General features: G+C 41.9%; 1 long non-coding RNA gene across 1 annotated transcript; it reads left to right on the top strand.

Moving 5' to 3' along the window:
• Positions 1–8,081: 8,081 nt before the first annotated feature.
• LOC125940059 (uncharacterized) lies at positions 8,082–9,474 on the top strand. The gene is made up of 2 exons (XR_007463310.1): positions 8,082–8,496; positions 8,854–9,474. It is a non-coding gene; the product is annotated as an uncharacterized LOC125940059 (long non-coding RNA).
• Positions 9,475–17,091: the final 7,617 nt, after the last annotated feature.

Raw genomic sequence — 17,091 nt, 5'->3', positions numbered from 1 at the left:
TTCAACAAAAGATTGCGATATATACTTTCGCAATGATACGTTCGCAAGAAAAACATGTTTGGTTGGGAATTGAGACAGAGAATACGTAAGGAATGGGTGGCATTCAGATCCACGCTCCAGTGATGGTTTTCTCCGAATAACAACAACAAAGCTCGAAGGCTATGCTTTTTCAAGCAGCATGCGCGAAAAGGTATTGCGGAATGGGAACACATCCTGGCCACCATGTTTTAGGTATTGCCTATAACCTCGCAATTCTAGGGACATTCTCCTAGCCTAATACCTAGCGTGCTACTTCAGGCGACATTAGTGGTGCAGGAAATCATGCACACATTGAGCGTCAACGATGAACTGCATGCAGCGTTCCAGGGGCGGTAAGACTTTGTGCGTGCAGATAGGCTTCGTTTACGTTGAAAACGCTCACCACGAAGAAAGTTTGTCCTTTGGTATCCGAGGTTGTTATTCCAACGCAAGACAAGAGCGTATATAGCTACTGCTGACGCTCATCCGTGGCACGAATGAGCTGTCCTCTACGCTGTTTATAATTGATACGTGAATGCTGTCTGGCACACAGGTAAGCGCGAGTTGAGCCTTTCATTATGACGTCCGGCATTAATTGACCTTATAGTGCATACCTGAGTTAAATATTCACGGCATACCAAGGGCTGCATGCACAGTGACGCCTTTGTGACTTTGTAAGTTGATCATTTTCAACAAAAGATTGCGATATATACGTTCGCAACGATACGTTCGCAAGAAAAACATGGTTGGTTGGGAATTGAGACAGAGAATACGTAAGGAATGGGTGGCGTTCAGATCCACGCTCCAGTGATGGTTTTCTCCGAATAACAACAACAAAGCTCGAAGGCTATGCTTTTTCAAGCAGCATGCGCCAATAGCTATTGCGAAATGGGAACACATCCTGGCCACCATGTTTTAGGTATTGCCTATAACCTCGCAATTCTAGGGACATGCACCTAGCCTAATACCTAGCGTGCTACTGCAGGCGACATTAGTGGTGCAGGAAATCATGCACACATTGAGCGTCAACGATGGACTGCATGCAGCGTTCCAGGGGCGGTAAGACTTAGTGCGTGCAGATAGGCTTCGTTTACGTTGAAGACGCTCACCACAAAGAAAGTTTCTCTGGTGGTATCCGAGGTTGTTATTCCAACACAAGACAAGAGCGTATATAGCTACTGCTGACGCTCATCCGTGCCACGAATGAGCTGTCCTCTACGCTGTTTATAATTGATACGTGAATGCTGTCTGGCACACAGGTAAGCGCGAGTTGAGCCTTTCATTATGACGTCCGGCATTAATTGACCTTATAGTGCATACCTGAGTCAAATATTCACGGCATACCAAGGGCTGCATGCACAGTGACGCCTTTGTGACTTTGTAAGTTGATCATTTTCAACAAAAGATTGCGATATATACGTTCGCAATGATACGTTCGCAAGAAAAACATGGTTGGTTGGGAATTGAGACAGAGAATACGTAAGGAATGGGTGGCGTTCAGATCCACGCTCCAGTGATGGTTTTCTCCGAATAACAACAACAAAGCTCGAAGGCTATGCTTTTTCAAGCAGCATGCGCCAAAAGGTATTGCGGAATGGGAACACATCCTGGCCACCATGTTTTAGGTATTGCCTATAACCTCGCAATTCTAGGGACATGCACCTAGCCTATTACCTAGCGTGCTACTGCAGGCGACATTAGTGGTGCAGGAAATCATGCACACATTGAGCGTCAACGATGGACTGCATGCAGCGTTCCAGGGGCGGTAAGACTTAGTGCGTGCAGATAGGCTTCGTTTACGTTGAAGACGCTCACCACGAAGAAAGTTTCTCTGGTGGTATCCGAGGTTGTTATTCCAACGCAAGACAAGAGCGTATATAGCTACTGCTGACGCTCATCCGTGCCACGAATGAGCTGTCCTCTACGCTGTTTATAATTGATACGTGAATGCTGTCTGGCACACAGGTAAGCGCGAGTTGAGCCTTTCATTATGACGTCCGGCATTAATTGACCTTATAGTGCATACCTGAGTTAAATATTCACGGCATACCAAGGGCTGCATGCACAGTGACGCCTTTGTGACGTTGTAAGTTGATCATTTTCAACAAAAGATTGCGATATATACGTTCGCAAGAAAAACATGGTTGGTTGGGAATTCAGACAGAGAGTACGTAAGGAATGGGTGGCGTTCAGATCCACGCTCCAGTGGTGGTTTTCTCCGAATAACAACAACAAAGCTCGAAGGCTATGCTTTTTCAAGCAGCATGCACCAAAAGGTAACTACACAAGGACGGTGCGGTGCATTAGTGAAGGAGGAAGAGGAAGAATAAAGGGGGAACTACACAACCCTACACATTGCCCAACCATGTGCCCGCGTGTAGGTTATCGAGCGGTAGGAAAACAAAAATAAAGAGAAGCTTGCCGCGCGCCAGGGCAATGTGCCGAACAATAAACACTGACGTTATATCTCCGACTTGCAATTTTTTTCTTGCAGTAAATGAAGGCGCTACCGCTTTAAAGGGAGTGACAAAACAACAAGAGGAAGAATCTCTCAGCAATGTGGGCATTTGGACGCCTTTCTTACTGTTTTCATTTTTATTACTTATTACAGTTGGCCCAAGTCGCAGGCTCGGTTTGAGTGGTAATCTAAATTTTATGCGTAAGTGTGAAATGACCCATTGAGCGAAATGCAGCTCCACTAACGTGCAACCTGGGGAGGTGCGAAGCAAGCAGTGACGTACCGTGAATGGGCTCATACTGCCTTAAGCAATGGCTCATAACCCCGTAAACGCGGCTTCCCCATTACGACGACAGAAGAGAAGTGAAATTCCACGCTGGAACGATGAGCGGCAGCGGCAACGCAGCCAGCTGTGGAAGACGACGACGAAAGCAGGAGCGATGGGCACGCGCTGGGCTCGCGCTCGGCTCGCTCGTCACGAGCGCGTGCCGAGCGCGAGCACTAACCCCTTGCATAAGGTGACTACGACAACGACAGGAGACGCCCTTACAAAAAATTCTAGTAACTTTCAATTAATTTTTTTAGACAAATGTTACTAAAACCTACCAACGGTCTATTGAAAGTTCTCAAACCGTTTATAAACTTCCTCAATACTTCATACCAACATCCTGTCGACTATTGGCCACCGATACTCAATTAAAATTTTATTTACAAACTTTCCTTAAACGATGAATGAACATCCTTCAAACATTAAAAGCAGGGTATCTTTTTACTTCTTAGAAACATCCTAGTAACTTTTTTCCTACTTTTTGCTGTTTGCCCTAGAAACATCCTAGTAACTTTTTTCCTACTTTTTGCTGTTTGCCCTAGAAACATCCTTGTAACTTTTTTGTAACTTTCTGTTGCTTGCTCTAGAAACATTCTTGTAACATTTTTCCAACTTTCTGTTGCTCGCCCTAGAAACATCCTTGTAACTTTTTTCCAACTTTCTGTTGCTTGACCTAGAAACGACCTAGTAACTTTTTTCCAATTTTTTGCTGTTCGCCCTAGAAACATCCTTGTAACTTTTTTCTAACTTTCTGTTGCTTGCTCTAGAAATATTCTTGTAACTTGTTTCCAACTTTCTGTAACTCGCCCTAGAAACATCCTGGTGACATTTATCCACTTTTTCCAGCATTTTTAAAGATTGTCTGGTACTGTTCTGATGCAACCTTGTACATATAAAAGTATGTACGTGTTGGCGAAACACACCAATCTTTTCAAACACTGATGTTTATTTTCCAACCCTTTCATACATGCCCTCAGAAACCACAAGCAAGCAGTGACTATAATGTGGTCTTGACATCTCCCGTGTTTTTGATATCCCTCTTGCTGCAAGCCTAAAGGAGGAAAAATGCAATAATAGTTAGCCTTATGAATTGTATGATGCAGTCATACACAAGAATTTGACTTCAAATGACCCACAATCAAAACAAAGATTTCAACTGACTGCCTTGCCACACATACTTAGAATGGCATTCACACCTCTGGGGTGCAAAGCTTCTTTTTGGACGACGTCCTGGTGGGTATTGGAACGCCACCCAAAAAATGACTGAAGTATTGCTGAAGCAGAACTGCTGCACATAATATGCATGTGTTACATGTAGGAATCGTACACTTGTGTAATTTAGCTGTAAATCAGTTGCAGTAAAGATATTCAAAGTTTTTAGAATGGCTTCCGCGAGATATGCCGAACTCAATAATAGGATGACATGTGTAATGTACTTTTTGCTTAAACCATGTCTTCAGGAGGTAGAAAACATTTTTATAGACCCTCTAGTGTGCATTATTCACAGTTTGAAAACTCAATTTGGTAACACCACAACAAATTATTGTATTAAAAAGTGACTATTTCAATATTTCCACCAAGTGCAGGGCAGCTTGAGCATGTAGCAAGCTTCCTTGTGACATCTCAGTAAATCCGAGGTAGTGAGCATGTGGTACCACAAACCACAGATGCACACATGTTCTGGGCAATAGTCAGCACTGTTACCATGTCACCGGAAGCTTGCGTATTAGGCAGCTGACAAGTAATATGAAAGAAAAAGTAAAAAGGATTGTTTGCATTTCAGATAAGTGACAGCAAAGAACAAGCTTTATCCAATGTCAACTGTAGAAGGGCAGAGACACGCTGAAAAAAAGCCAATGTAAAGGCGAACGCTCAGCGTTCAGCTGCACTGTCGTGGCTTGCAACTACTGCCCACAGAAAAAAAAGTGCCAATGTAACGATGAACACTCAGCGTTCAGCTGCACTGTCGTGGTGGCTTGCAACTATACTGCACTGTGCGGATTGTTATGATTTAGCAGTTTGCGTTACCACCTCAAATTTCTGTAAAATACAAAGGAGACCAGCTTCCTGCTTGAAGCCAACCTGCACTTCGGGTGCATATTGAACTTGTCACATTAAAAGGTTATTGGTTTGTTATATGCTTGAGGAATTACCTGTTCATACAGTGGCTAGGGATTCAGCAGCTACCTAATAAAGAAAATCTTGCTTTTTGTATGCTAATTTTAAGAGATGAAGTACGGTACACAATACATAAGTGTGACCGATTAGAGGGAACAATATAGGCGCACAGGCAATAGTGTGAGAAGTGAGCTTCACAATACTGCATAATAAAATTGACAAAAAGATAAACATCTCGAGACCTCATGCTTCTCAACGATTATCTTAAAAAGGCAATCTGACTAGATTAATATACAGTCTGTACAGAGTATACCATGCAGTTACTCAAGTCAGAGTTATATTTAGCTCAGAGGAGGCTAGTTAAAGGTAAGTTAAAATGAGGGCCCTCCAGATGACCAAAAGTGAAATGCAAGTGATTTGCCACTAGAAATCATGAAAATGGCACACACAGTAAAATGATTGCATATTACAGAAACATATCCTACAACACACAAGGCAATGACAGTTTTGTACGCACCTTTGTAAAAGCACGCAGATCAGGTGCTTTATAGTGGTGCTCTCCAGCGTGCAGCAGTGCTGCAGGTTCCTGTGGGATGCCTCCAGAATCCGCATAGCCTTCAACTGCAATGAATAATTTATTGCAATGTGAATCTGGAAACCTGTCATATCAGTGTAATACTGAATTGCAAAGAGCCTCACACTAGCAGCTACATTAATGTGCGTCTCGTACGAATCTCTCCATTATATCTCAGGAGGTTACACGGTTATGTTGTAACAAGTGCGATTCAATGTTGGAATGCAGCAAACATAAGACTACCAGGAAAATCACCGAAACTCAAATATTTAATAAAGCAAAAAGAGCATTGGATTATGAAAAAAATATTGAGCACATGAAACGTCTTTTGAACCCTAGGCCGTGTTTGTATAGCGATGATATTCCTTCTCGCTTTTCGTCAGAGGTTTGACCGACGCACCGCCCGTGTTATGAACTGGAATAGCCGGCCGTTCACGGTGGGTGGTAAGAATGACGTAGGATACAGCGCAAAGTATCGCCATGAAATCGCAGCCCTTACTTTATTACTGCAAGGTACAGTCATTACCTATGACTGGAAGAGCTGGCATACTGTTCTTTAGAAGAATATGTATAGTAAAAGCCAGCGTCTGATTGAGCGGTCTCGATTAAAAAGAAACCTCGTCATTGCAATATCGGCGTATATCTGCCTCGCAATATAGAACACGACAGGTTCTATAGTTCAATATAGAATACAGACAGGTTCTCGCGACGCGGGCCTTCAAACTGAACTGTATACAAAAAAAAGTCTTCATACAAGCTAATATGTGCGCAAGCGTCAAACATAGCTGTCCTGTGCCAAGGCGTGAAGCCCATGACACATCGACGTGTACACACCTGCAGTGCACTCGCGGAAATGCTTATATAAAGAATAATTTTCTGCCGGGAAACTACCCAGCAAACAGTACCTTTCAGTGTTTCCATAATTGTGTTCCCATTCAGTCAGAGCAATCAGACGGGGTAGCATACTTCACAGGAAAATGCAAGTACGCGATAACATCAACAGAAGCTTTCGTAAAATTGCTTACTAAATGTGCACAGAAACATGGACAACTTACGCTCAGAATGCGCTCTGCTCTAGTTACACAAAGCTTATTACATGAACCATAACCCATACAAAAATACTTCCATACTTTCTTTAGAACTCTTACCAACTTTCTATCAACTTTAGTAACACTCTATGTACTTTTACTTTCTATTAACACATGTTACAAGAAAGTTGGTAGGATCTGTCTTTACTTCGGTTTGCAAGAAAGTTTGTTTAAAGAATGTTTAAAGAAAATTGTTAGGCTCTGTTTTAACTTTCGTTTGTAGGAAGTTTGTTCGAAGAAAGTTTACAACAAGTTGGTAGGCTCTGTTTTTACTTCGGTTGAAAGAAAGTTTCTTTAAAGAAAGTTTTTTAAAAGTTGGTAGGCTGTGTTCTAACTTTTGTTTGTACGAAGTTTGTTCAAAAAAAGTTTTAAAAAAGTTAGTAGGCTCTGTTTTTATTTTCGTTTGAAGAAAGCTTGTTTAAAGCAACATTAAAGAAAGTTGATAGGCTCCGTTCTTGTTTTCACTTGAAGCAAGTTCTTTTGAAGAAAGTTTAAGAAAGAAAGAAGGAAGTTTAAGGAAAGTTGGTAGGCTCTGTCTTTACTTTCGTGTAAAGAAAATTATAACTGTATTTGTTTCATTCATTTGCTCATTTAACACCACAATAAAGAAGCATAACATGCAATATCGGTAATACAATAATTAGTACGAATTAACTAAGTGTCATACTGAAAATTGCTTCCTGCAGTTTAAGAGAAAGCGAGGAGACGGAATAATTTTTGTTATTATGCGTGCATATATAATTACCAGAAGCTAAGGTAAAATATCTTAGCCTGTCCCAGTAAAATTGTATATAACGATTTCCTACTTCAAAAAAAAGGTTGTTCTACACTGACTGGTACTCGAACCCGGGACTTCTGCGTGTGAGGCAGAGACGGTACCACTACTCCCATATTACAGTAGCACTAGCAGGAACTATACAATGCCTAGACTTTCTGACATGTCGCAAGGCCATTTATTTGTTTTCACGACGCTTTTCTTTTTTCGGAATTCGGTTTCTTAAGAAACCTTTCCTTTACGATTTTATGCAAACTATACACAAAACTCTCGCAAATGCAGTACCTGCGGTCACTGTTAAAAGAGCCTTTCTTTTCAAAACTGCGGGTGATTGTTGTGTTGATATTGTCACGTAGTAGTGACGCTGAAGTCAACAGTCATAAAACTGTGTATGACGAAACTAATTCTTTATTGGGCGAACCTGTGCCCAAAAAGCAAGGTATATACCCAGTGAACCACAAATATCCATTGGATGTACCACAAAAAAACAAATATCCAAGACATTTAACGACGTCCAGTTTACATTTATAGTATGTTCGACTAGTACGTGGCAGTCAAGGGTGATCCAGAGGACGTCGAATGTCCTTATGATTGGGACATCTCTTGCACATTCAAAGCTCTCGTGCATTGATCGTACATTGTGCGTTATGAGTCGATGCACGCACTATGCCGCAGAAATACAAGCAAATTGTCTATAATACCTAACAATGGGAAGCTAGGAGAGCAAAAGCATTAAATTAATTATTTTGCAATTTAGCACGACCTTTGCACGCACTGCTGGAGGTCTAGTAACGTTGCTGCCGGACACCGCGCGCAAAAGCCAATACTTTCGCCATTTTTTCGCTATGCTTTCGGTCTCGGTTACGTCCTTTTCTTTCTCATACAAAGATGCTTTATTTTTCAGTTATATCTATTAGTACATCGTTGAAAATACACAACCTTTAACTTTCTGATGTATTACGACAGTTTATAAAGAAAAAAAGAAGCTTGAACTCGCAATAGCTTTGACTTCGCATCGCCACTGATATCAATTCAGCAACACGCGCCTCGATGCAAGTGCGCAGCAATGTTCCGGGCGCGAGCAGCGTGTGCTTTATTTGTGTCTTTTCGACTTTTGTGCGGTTGACCATGGCCCAAGTACGTATATACTAGGCAGAACTGTACAGTTGCGTGCTGAAATTTAGAGCTGTGCTTCTGACTGCTATTTGTGGTACGTTTGTTCGCCTTGCGGAGCGCTTACGGGAATGTTCTGGAGGCAATGTTTTGATGGTTAATTTTTGCACATGTTTGTATCGCTTGGTTTCCAGCGTTCCTCTTCAAGTGTCGGGGATATTTCTCATTTGCAATGCCTATCTCTAAGTTTCTGGCAGCATTATGTTATTGGCACTTTTGTGATCTGAGAAGCTGCCTGACCAAGTTGCCTATCAAGATGAACATTCCATCTCTGAATTCTGCTTGCGTGTAACTTATTTTACCATATATTTTTCAATGCAGCTAGAAAGTACTGGCTTTCTATCTTGAATCCGGTGGCCCCAGAAGCAGGTGCTGGCAAGCAGGCCATGCACTTTTGGTCATTAATTAGTATGTGATACTACCCCTTACTAATCAGTTTTATTCTTTTTAATTATAATTGTGGCACTGTGCCTACCAGTCATTTTGTGCCTACTCGTTACTTGTGTTTTAATAAAGTTTAATTTTCAAGAATCTCTTTTTGATTACGTTTTTTTTTAGGTCCGCATTTAACCTGCTTGTATACAGCGAGAACATGTAATGCATAATTTCATACATGTGCGTGGCTGGGGGCTGATCATTTTTGTAATAAAGCTTTATCAGTTGTATAAATAAAAAAGTAACATTGATATGACATTGTGAGTTTCACTGGTGTGCTTTACCTAGTGCTTACTGAACTCACTATTTTTCATTTATCCATTGCAGGATTTGTAATGATGCATAATGATCAAAATGCGGATTTACGATTTTCTTAGCACAGTTTTCGCATTTTGATGAGCGCTAGAACTATATATAAAAGTTGACAGTCACTTTACCGAACACTGAAGAGGATGAAGGCAGAAGCCTGCGCACTCACGAAGCATTAATTAAATTATTTGTCATTCGCATGCGTTGTTACTTCTATTGTTTTCTCCTACCAAAGTTGTGGGCTCGAGTGCCTTCATTACCTGTGCCTTAATTAACTTCGTCATAATTAACACCAATGGTTGCGGGCTCTACTCCCACTAAAGGTCGAGGGTTTGAGTGCCTTAATTGTATCTTAATTAACTTTGCCTTAATTAACACCAAAAGTCGTGAGTTTGACTTCCACCAAAGATCGAGTGTTCGAGTGCCTTAATTAACTCTGCCCTAATTAACTTGCCTTAAGTAACTTCGCTCTAATGAACACCCAAGGTAGTGGGTTCGACTCTACCTTCACCATGTCAATTGGAATCCAACTTGGAGATAATTTGGAGATGTGGCCGATTCGCCCATCTCTCCAAGTGGTTTTGACTCCCAACAAAGGCCGTGGGTTAGAGTGCCTCAATTAACTCTATCTTGATGAACTATGTCTTAATTTGCTTCGACCTAATTAACACCAAAGGTCGAAGGTTCAATCCCCAATTTTGGTGCCATTAAATTTTGGTGCTGCAACGCTGGACATCGGATTTTTCGACCATCGAGCCATCTAAGGATTTCACCTTAATAAGTGTTGCAATTTATATTTTCACATTTACACGTTTACACGTTAACAAAACATTTCAAGCAAAGTCACCAGCTACATGCCGACAATGGGGGTAACTGTGCCATTAGTGTGCCTCAGCAGATGTACCATCGAGGACAAATTAAATGCGAACAGCGGAGTGTGTGGCCGAAGCATAACTAAAGGTATACTGTGCATGTCGTCGGCCAGTCGTTGTGCACGTGCGTGGAGATGTAGTTCTCGAGGAAGAGTGCAGCGCAGCTCGCCCTATTGCGATAAACGTCACCCGTATTTTGTCCGAAAGTTGTTTTCTCATCTCTCCTCGACAGTGCCATACCCACCTGGCAGTACAGTGTTATGGTAACTAGCACCATCGCTACATCTGTAGTGTGATATAGCTGGCATGCTACCCAGCTTGCTAACGTGCATTGCTTTGCTTTTGTTACCACCATCAAAGCTGACAGTGTCTAATCGTAATTTGAATAGCACGAAAAATGTATTGCATTGGATGCGCAACAACAGTGCTAGCCACCTTAAAAGTAATCACAGATAGGAATGGCACTGCAATAGTGGGGTGAGAATACAAGCTTCAAACAAAATACAGGTGACGTAATACGCACTAGGACAAGCAGCCCCGCACTCCGCATCGAAACCACATGCATGTACATGTGGTACATGTGGTTGTACATGTAACCACATGCGTGTAAAATGATCGCTGGCCGACGCCGCAGACTGTGCTTTTAGTTACGTTTTGGCCACACACTCTGCTGTTCCCATTTCATTTGTATTCAATAGTACATCTGCTGTGGCACTCGCAGGTATGCAGCTCATGAAGTATAGCGTCAGCAGGAAATATCCACTAGATGTTCTATGGACCTCCTGCATCCCCAAAAAGAACATCTATTAGAGGTTACTTATGTCCAGCTGCGACATCCTTTCAACGTTAGAGCAACGTGATCTGGATGGGACTTAGATTATCCATGGTACGTATTTGTAATGTTGTTTGGATAAATATAGATATCTATAGGATGTGTCCAATGTCTCAAACATGATGTTCTATGGACATCTATGGTACATTAATGGTTCACTGGGGCCGAAGCTTCAGCTGCTGTAGCACGCCAGCCATCGCCACGTTTTGTTACCTTTATTCCTGAAGCTAAGAGGAAATATGGTCTCACCAATTCAAGATGAGGGCACATATTCTCGAAAACATTACACTTGGCGCCATAATTAAAGTGTATGTGGGCGGTGATCACGGATATGTGCTCGGTAAGTGTCACATTAGCCCGTAGACCGTCCGTCAGTTCAAGCAGACGGAGCCGCACGGGCGGCGCGTGGATTGGCTCATGCTTCAGCTACAACTTCCCTTGAGTGACAAATGCGAATCTCGAAGGCTACGCTCCTGAAGCGATGCGAATCGCGGAGGCAGGTTCCTTTTCGTTAACCGCAGTGTGGCGCTGCTGCAGTGTTTTGTTCAATAAATCCAATCCAATCCAAGTTGCTGTAGTTTATGGACCACGTTGGCTGTGCGCGAGTGCTTGTTGCAGTGAGGCGGTAGTTGAATTTTATATTAGAAGTGCCTAGGCAAAATGTGATTCTTATCGTGTGCATTAGCCATCGCACAACCTCTGGACTCGTGAAACACCGTGTGTTCGCCGTGTGTTTCGAGCGATACGCCAGTGTCAACAGTGTCTTACAGCGCCCGTCCGAGCTGCTTTTGTTCCCGCCACTGTTTGCGTCACGTGCTCAAGAGTACATAAGCTGCAACAAATTTTCCGTCACCCCATTGTGAACAAGGCTTCCGTAGCGAAGCCGAAATGTCTTTTACTCAGTTTTTATTAGTTTTTTAGCTTTTATTTTGGTCGGTGTCCGTCGTTTTGTTGCTTCATGTTTCATCCCGACCAGACGGGCTTCCGTCGAACCCTCGATTTTATTTGTGTTGTAGGATGTTTCTGTAATATGCAATCATTTTACTGTGTGTGCCATTTTCATGATTTCTAGTGGCAAATCACTTGCATATCACTTTTGGTCATCTGGGGGGCCCTCAGTTTAATGAACTTACCTTTAACTAGCCTCCTCTGAGCTAAATATAACCCTGACTTGAGTAACTGCATGATAAACTCTGTACAGACTGTATATTAATCTAGTCAGCTTGCCTTTTTAAGATAATAGTTGAGAAGCATGAGGTCTCGAGATGTTTATCTTTTTGTCGTTTTTATTATGGAATATTGTGAAGCTCACTTCTCACACTATTGCCTGTCCCTATATTGTTCCCTCTAATCGCTCACACTTATGTATTGCGTACCGTACTTCATCTCCTAAAATTAGCATACAAACAGCAAGATTTTCGTCTTTATTAGGTAGCTGCTGAATCCCTAGCCACAGTATGAGAAGGTAATTCCTCAAGCATATAACTAACCTTTTAATGTGACAAGTTCAATACGCACCCGAAGTGCAGGTTGGCTTCAAGCAGGAAGCTGGTCTCCTTTGTATTTTACAGAAATTTGAGGTGGTAACGCAAACTGCTAAATCACAACAATCCACACAGCGCAGTAGTTACATTGGCACTTTTTTTCTGCAGGCAGTAGCAAGCCACGACTGTGCAGCTGAACACTGAGCATTCACCTTTACATTGGCATTTTTTTCAGCGTGTCTCTGACCTTCTCCAGTTGACATTGGATAAAGCTTGTTCTTTGCTGTCACTTATCTGAAATGAAAACAATCCTTTTTACCTTTTCTTTCATATTACTTGTCAGCTGCCTAATACACAAGCTTCCAGTGACATGGTAACAGTGTTGACTACTGCCCAGAACATGTGTGCATCTGTGGTTTGTGGTACCACATGCTCACTACCTCGGATTTACTGAGATGTCACAAGGAAGCTTGCTTCATGCTCAAGCTGCCCTGCACTTGGTGGAAATATTGAAATAGTCACTTTTTAATATAATAATTTGTTGTGGTTTTAGCAAATTGAGTTTTTAAACTGTGAATAATGCGCACTAGAGGGTCTATAAATATGTTTTCTACCACCTAAAGACATGGTTTAGGCAAAAAGTGCTTTACGCATGTCATCGCATTTATTGAGTTCAGCATATCTCGCTGAAGCCATTCTAAAACCTTTGAGTATCTTTACTGCAACTGATTTACAGCTACTTTATACAAGTGTACGATTCCTACATGTAACACATGCATATTATGTGCAGCAGTTTTGCTTCAGCAATGCTTCAGTCACTTTTTGGGTGGCATTCCAATACCCACAAGGACGTCGCCCAAAAAGAAGCTTTGCACCCCAGAGGTGTGAATGCCATTCTAAGTATGTGTGGCAAGGCAGTCAGTTGAAATATTCGTTTTGATTGTGGGTCAGTCAAAGTCAAATTCTTGTGGATGACTGCATCATGCTATCTCGACCAGATATAATTCATAAGGCTAACTATTATTGCATTTTTCCTCCTTTAGGCTTGCAGCAAGAGGGATATCAAGAACACGGGAGATATCCAGACCACATTATAGTAACTGCTTGCGTGTGGCTTTTTAGGGCATGTATGAAAGGGTTGGAAAATAAACATCAGTGTTTGAAAAGATTGGTGTGTTTTGCTAACAGGTACATACTTTTATATGTTCAAGGTTGCATCAGAGCACTACCAGACAATTTTTTAAAAATGCTGGAAAAAGTCAATAAGTGTCACCAGGATATTTCTAGGGCGAGCAACGGAAAGTTGGAAAAAAGCTACAAGAATGTTTCTAGAGCAAGCAACAGAAAGTTGAAAGAACGTTACAAGGATGTTTCTAGGGTGAACAGCTAAAAGTAGGAAAAAAGTTACTAGGATGTTTCTAGGTCAGGCAACAGAAAGTTGGAAAAAAGTTACAAGGATGTTGCTAGAGCGAACAGCAGAAAGTAGGAAAAAAGTTACTAGGAAGTTTCTAGGTCAAGCAACAGAAAGTTGGAAAAAAGTTACAAGGATGTTTCTAGGGCTAACGGCAGAAAGTAGGAAAAAAGTTGCTAGGATGTTTCCAAGAAGTAAAAAGGTACCCAGCTTTTAATGTTTGAAGGATGTTCATTCATCGTTTCAAGAAAGTTTGTAAATTAAATTTTAATTGAATATCGGTGGCCAATAGTCGACAGGATGTTGGTATGAAGTACTTAGGAAGTTTAAAAACGGTTTGAGAACTCTCAATAGACCGTTCGTAGGTTTTAGTAACATTTGTCTAAAAAATTTAATTGAAAGTTACTAGAATTTTTTGTAAGGGAAGCTACAACAACGCGCACAAGCGCCAAACTTGCTTACCTTTCAAGACGTCGTCAGCAAACACTCCTTCGTGCCACAGGTACCGCGGCACCAACTCTCTTTCGGGCGCAAACACTGTAGAGCTGCCGATGAACTACAGCATCACGAACGCACAACCTATAACAAATTCTTCCATACACTGTGATGAAGCCCCAGTACCAGGCTTTTCACGAGAGAGCGCAGGCAGGCGGGAACAAAAGCAGCTCGGACGGGCGCTGTAAGACACTGTTGACACTGGCGTATCGCTCGAAACACACGGCGAACACACGGTGTTTCACGAGTCCAGAGGTTGTGCGATGGTTAATGCACACGATAAGAAGCACATTTTGCCAGGCACTTCTAATATAAAATTCAACTACCGCCTCACTGCAACAAGCACTCGCGCACAGCCAACGTGGTCCATAAACTACAGCAACTTGGATTGGATTGGATTTATTGAACAAAACACTGCAGCAGCGCCAAACTGCGGTTAACGAAAAGGATCCTGCCTCCCCGATTCGCATCGCTTCAGGAGCATAGCCTTCGAGATTCGCATTTGTCACTCAAGGGAAGTCGTAGCTGAAGCATGAGCCAATCCACGCGCCGGCCGTGCGGCTCCGTCTGCTTGAAATGACGGACGGTCTACGGGCTAATGTGACACTTACCGAGCACATATCCGTGATCACCGCCCACATACACGTTAATTATGGCGCCAAGTGTAATGTTTTCGAGAATATGTGCCCTCATCTTGAATTGGTGATACCATATTTCCTCTTAGCGTCAGGAATAAAGGTAACAAACGTGGCGATGGCTGGCGTGCTACAGCAGCTGAAGATTCGGCTGAAGTGCAACAGGCGTACTGCTTGCACGCACGTGTAAACAAACAGATACGGCCATGCCAGGTACACAACTGACTACTCAGTAAACTGACAATCGTAAATTATTCACTTGTGTGCCTTAGCAAGCATTTACGGAATCCTTGCTGCCGTACGAAGCCCGCCAATATATTGACACGTATACATGTTTATCTTTCACCGGTGGCCGCTTTCCACCGGCTAACAAGTGTTAAACGTTATCGCTCGGCGCAGGAGGCGCCTGCATCGGAAGCTTCTAGAACGTTATCGATGCTTCTTTCCGTTGCCTGTTTCACCGACGCTTATGTTATCTGATTGTATAACCGACGCGAATTGTCTAGAACTCTCTGGAAGAACCGCGGGCATCAGGGATTAATCTGGAACCTTCGATGACTCAGGTATAAAAGCCGACGCGTTTCGCCGCTGATGAGATTTCGACGACCGCCGACTGTGTTCGCCGCTTTCGTTGTGCTTCGAGGGTAGCTTGCTTTTGTGGGCACAGGTTCGCCCAATAAAGAATTAGTTTCGTCATACACAGTTTTACGACTGTTGACTTCAGCGTCACTACTACGTGACAATATCAACACAACAATCCCCCGCAGTTTTGAAAAGAAAGGCTCTTTTAATAGTGACCGCAGGTACTGCATTTGCGAGAGTTTTGTGTATAGTTTGCATAAAATCGTAAAGGAAAGGTTTCTTAAGAAACCGAATTCCGAAAAAAGGTAAGCGTCGTGAAAACAAATAAATGGTCTTACGACATGTCAGAAAGTCTAGGCATTGTATAGTTCCTGCTAGTGCTACTGTAATATGGGAGTAGTGGTACCGTCTCTGCCTCACACGCAGGAGTCCCGGGTTCGAGTACCAGTCAGTGTAGAACAACCTTTTTTTTTTGAAGTAGGAAAGCGTTATATACAATTTCACTGGGACAGGCTAAGATATTTTACCTTAGCTTCTGCTAATTATATATGCACGCATAACAACAAAAATTATTTTGTCTCCTCGCTTTCTCTTAAACTGCAGGAAGCAATTGTCAGTATGACACTTAGTTTATTCGTACTAATTATTGTATTACTGATATTGCATGTTATGATTCTTTATTGCGGTGTTAAATGAGCAACTGAATGAAACAAATACAGTTGGTATAATTTTCTTTACACAAAAGTAAAGACAGAGCCTACCAACTTTCCTTAAACTTCCTTTAAACTTTCTTCAAACGAATTTGCTTCAAGTGAAAACAAGAACGGGGCCTATCAACTTTCTTTAATGTTGCTTTAAACAAGCTTTCTTCAAACGAAAATAAAAACAGAGCCTACTAACTTTTTTTAAACTTTCTTTGAACAAACTTCGTACCAACAAAAGTTAAAACACAGCCTACCAACTTTTTTAAAACTTTCTTTAAAGAAACTTTCTTTCAACCGAAGTAAAAACAGAGCCTACCAACTTTCTTTGAAAAACTTCCTACAAACGAAAGTTAAAACAGAGCCTAACAATTTTCTTTAAACATTCTTTAAACAAACTTTGTTCAAACCGAAGTAAAGACAGATCCTACCAATTTTCTTGTAACATGTGTTAATAGAAATTAAAAGTACATAGAGTGTTACTAAAGTTGATAGAAAGTTGGTAAGAGTTCTAAAGAAAGTAAGGAAGTATTTTGTATGGGACGACACCAGTGTTTCGCACTTATAAGGCAGATATGTCATCGAGGCGAGCGTCCGGTTTGCCACCCTGCATTGTGGAGTAAGGGAATCGGAGAAATAAGGACAGTAGGAGTCTAAACTGTCACTCAGGCCGGTGAACTAAAAAAAAAAAACTTCAGTAGTGCACGGATAGGTTTCTGTGCCAGCGATGAATGCGGCCACCGTCAAAGAAATTTGTCGCACAAAATGCTTTGGTGTCCAGACGGTTAGTTTCAGTCATTTAA

Source organism: Dermacentor silvarum, chromosome 9 (genome assembly GCF_013339745.2).
Source record: "Dermacentor silvarum isolate Dsil-2018 chromosome 9, BIME_Dsil_1.4, whole genome shotgun sequence".
NCBI lineage: Eukaryota > Metazoa > Arthropoda > Arachnida > Ixodida > Ixodidae > Dermacentor > Dermacentor silvarum.
Note: the sequence above shows the minus strand (reverse complement) of the source record. Positions and strands in the feature narration are given on the sequence as shown.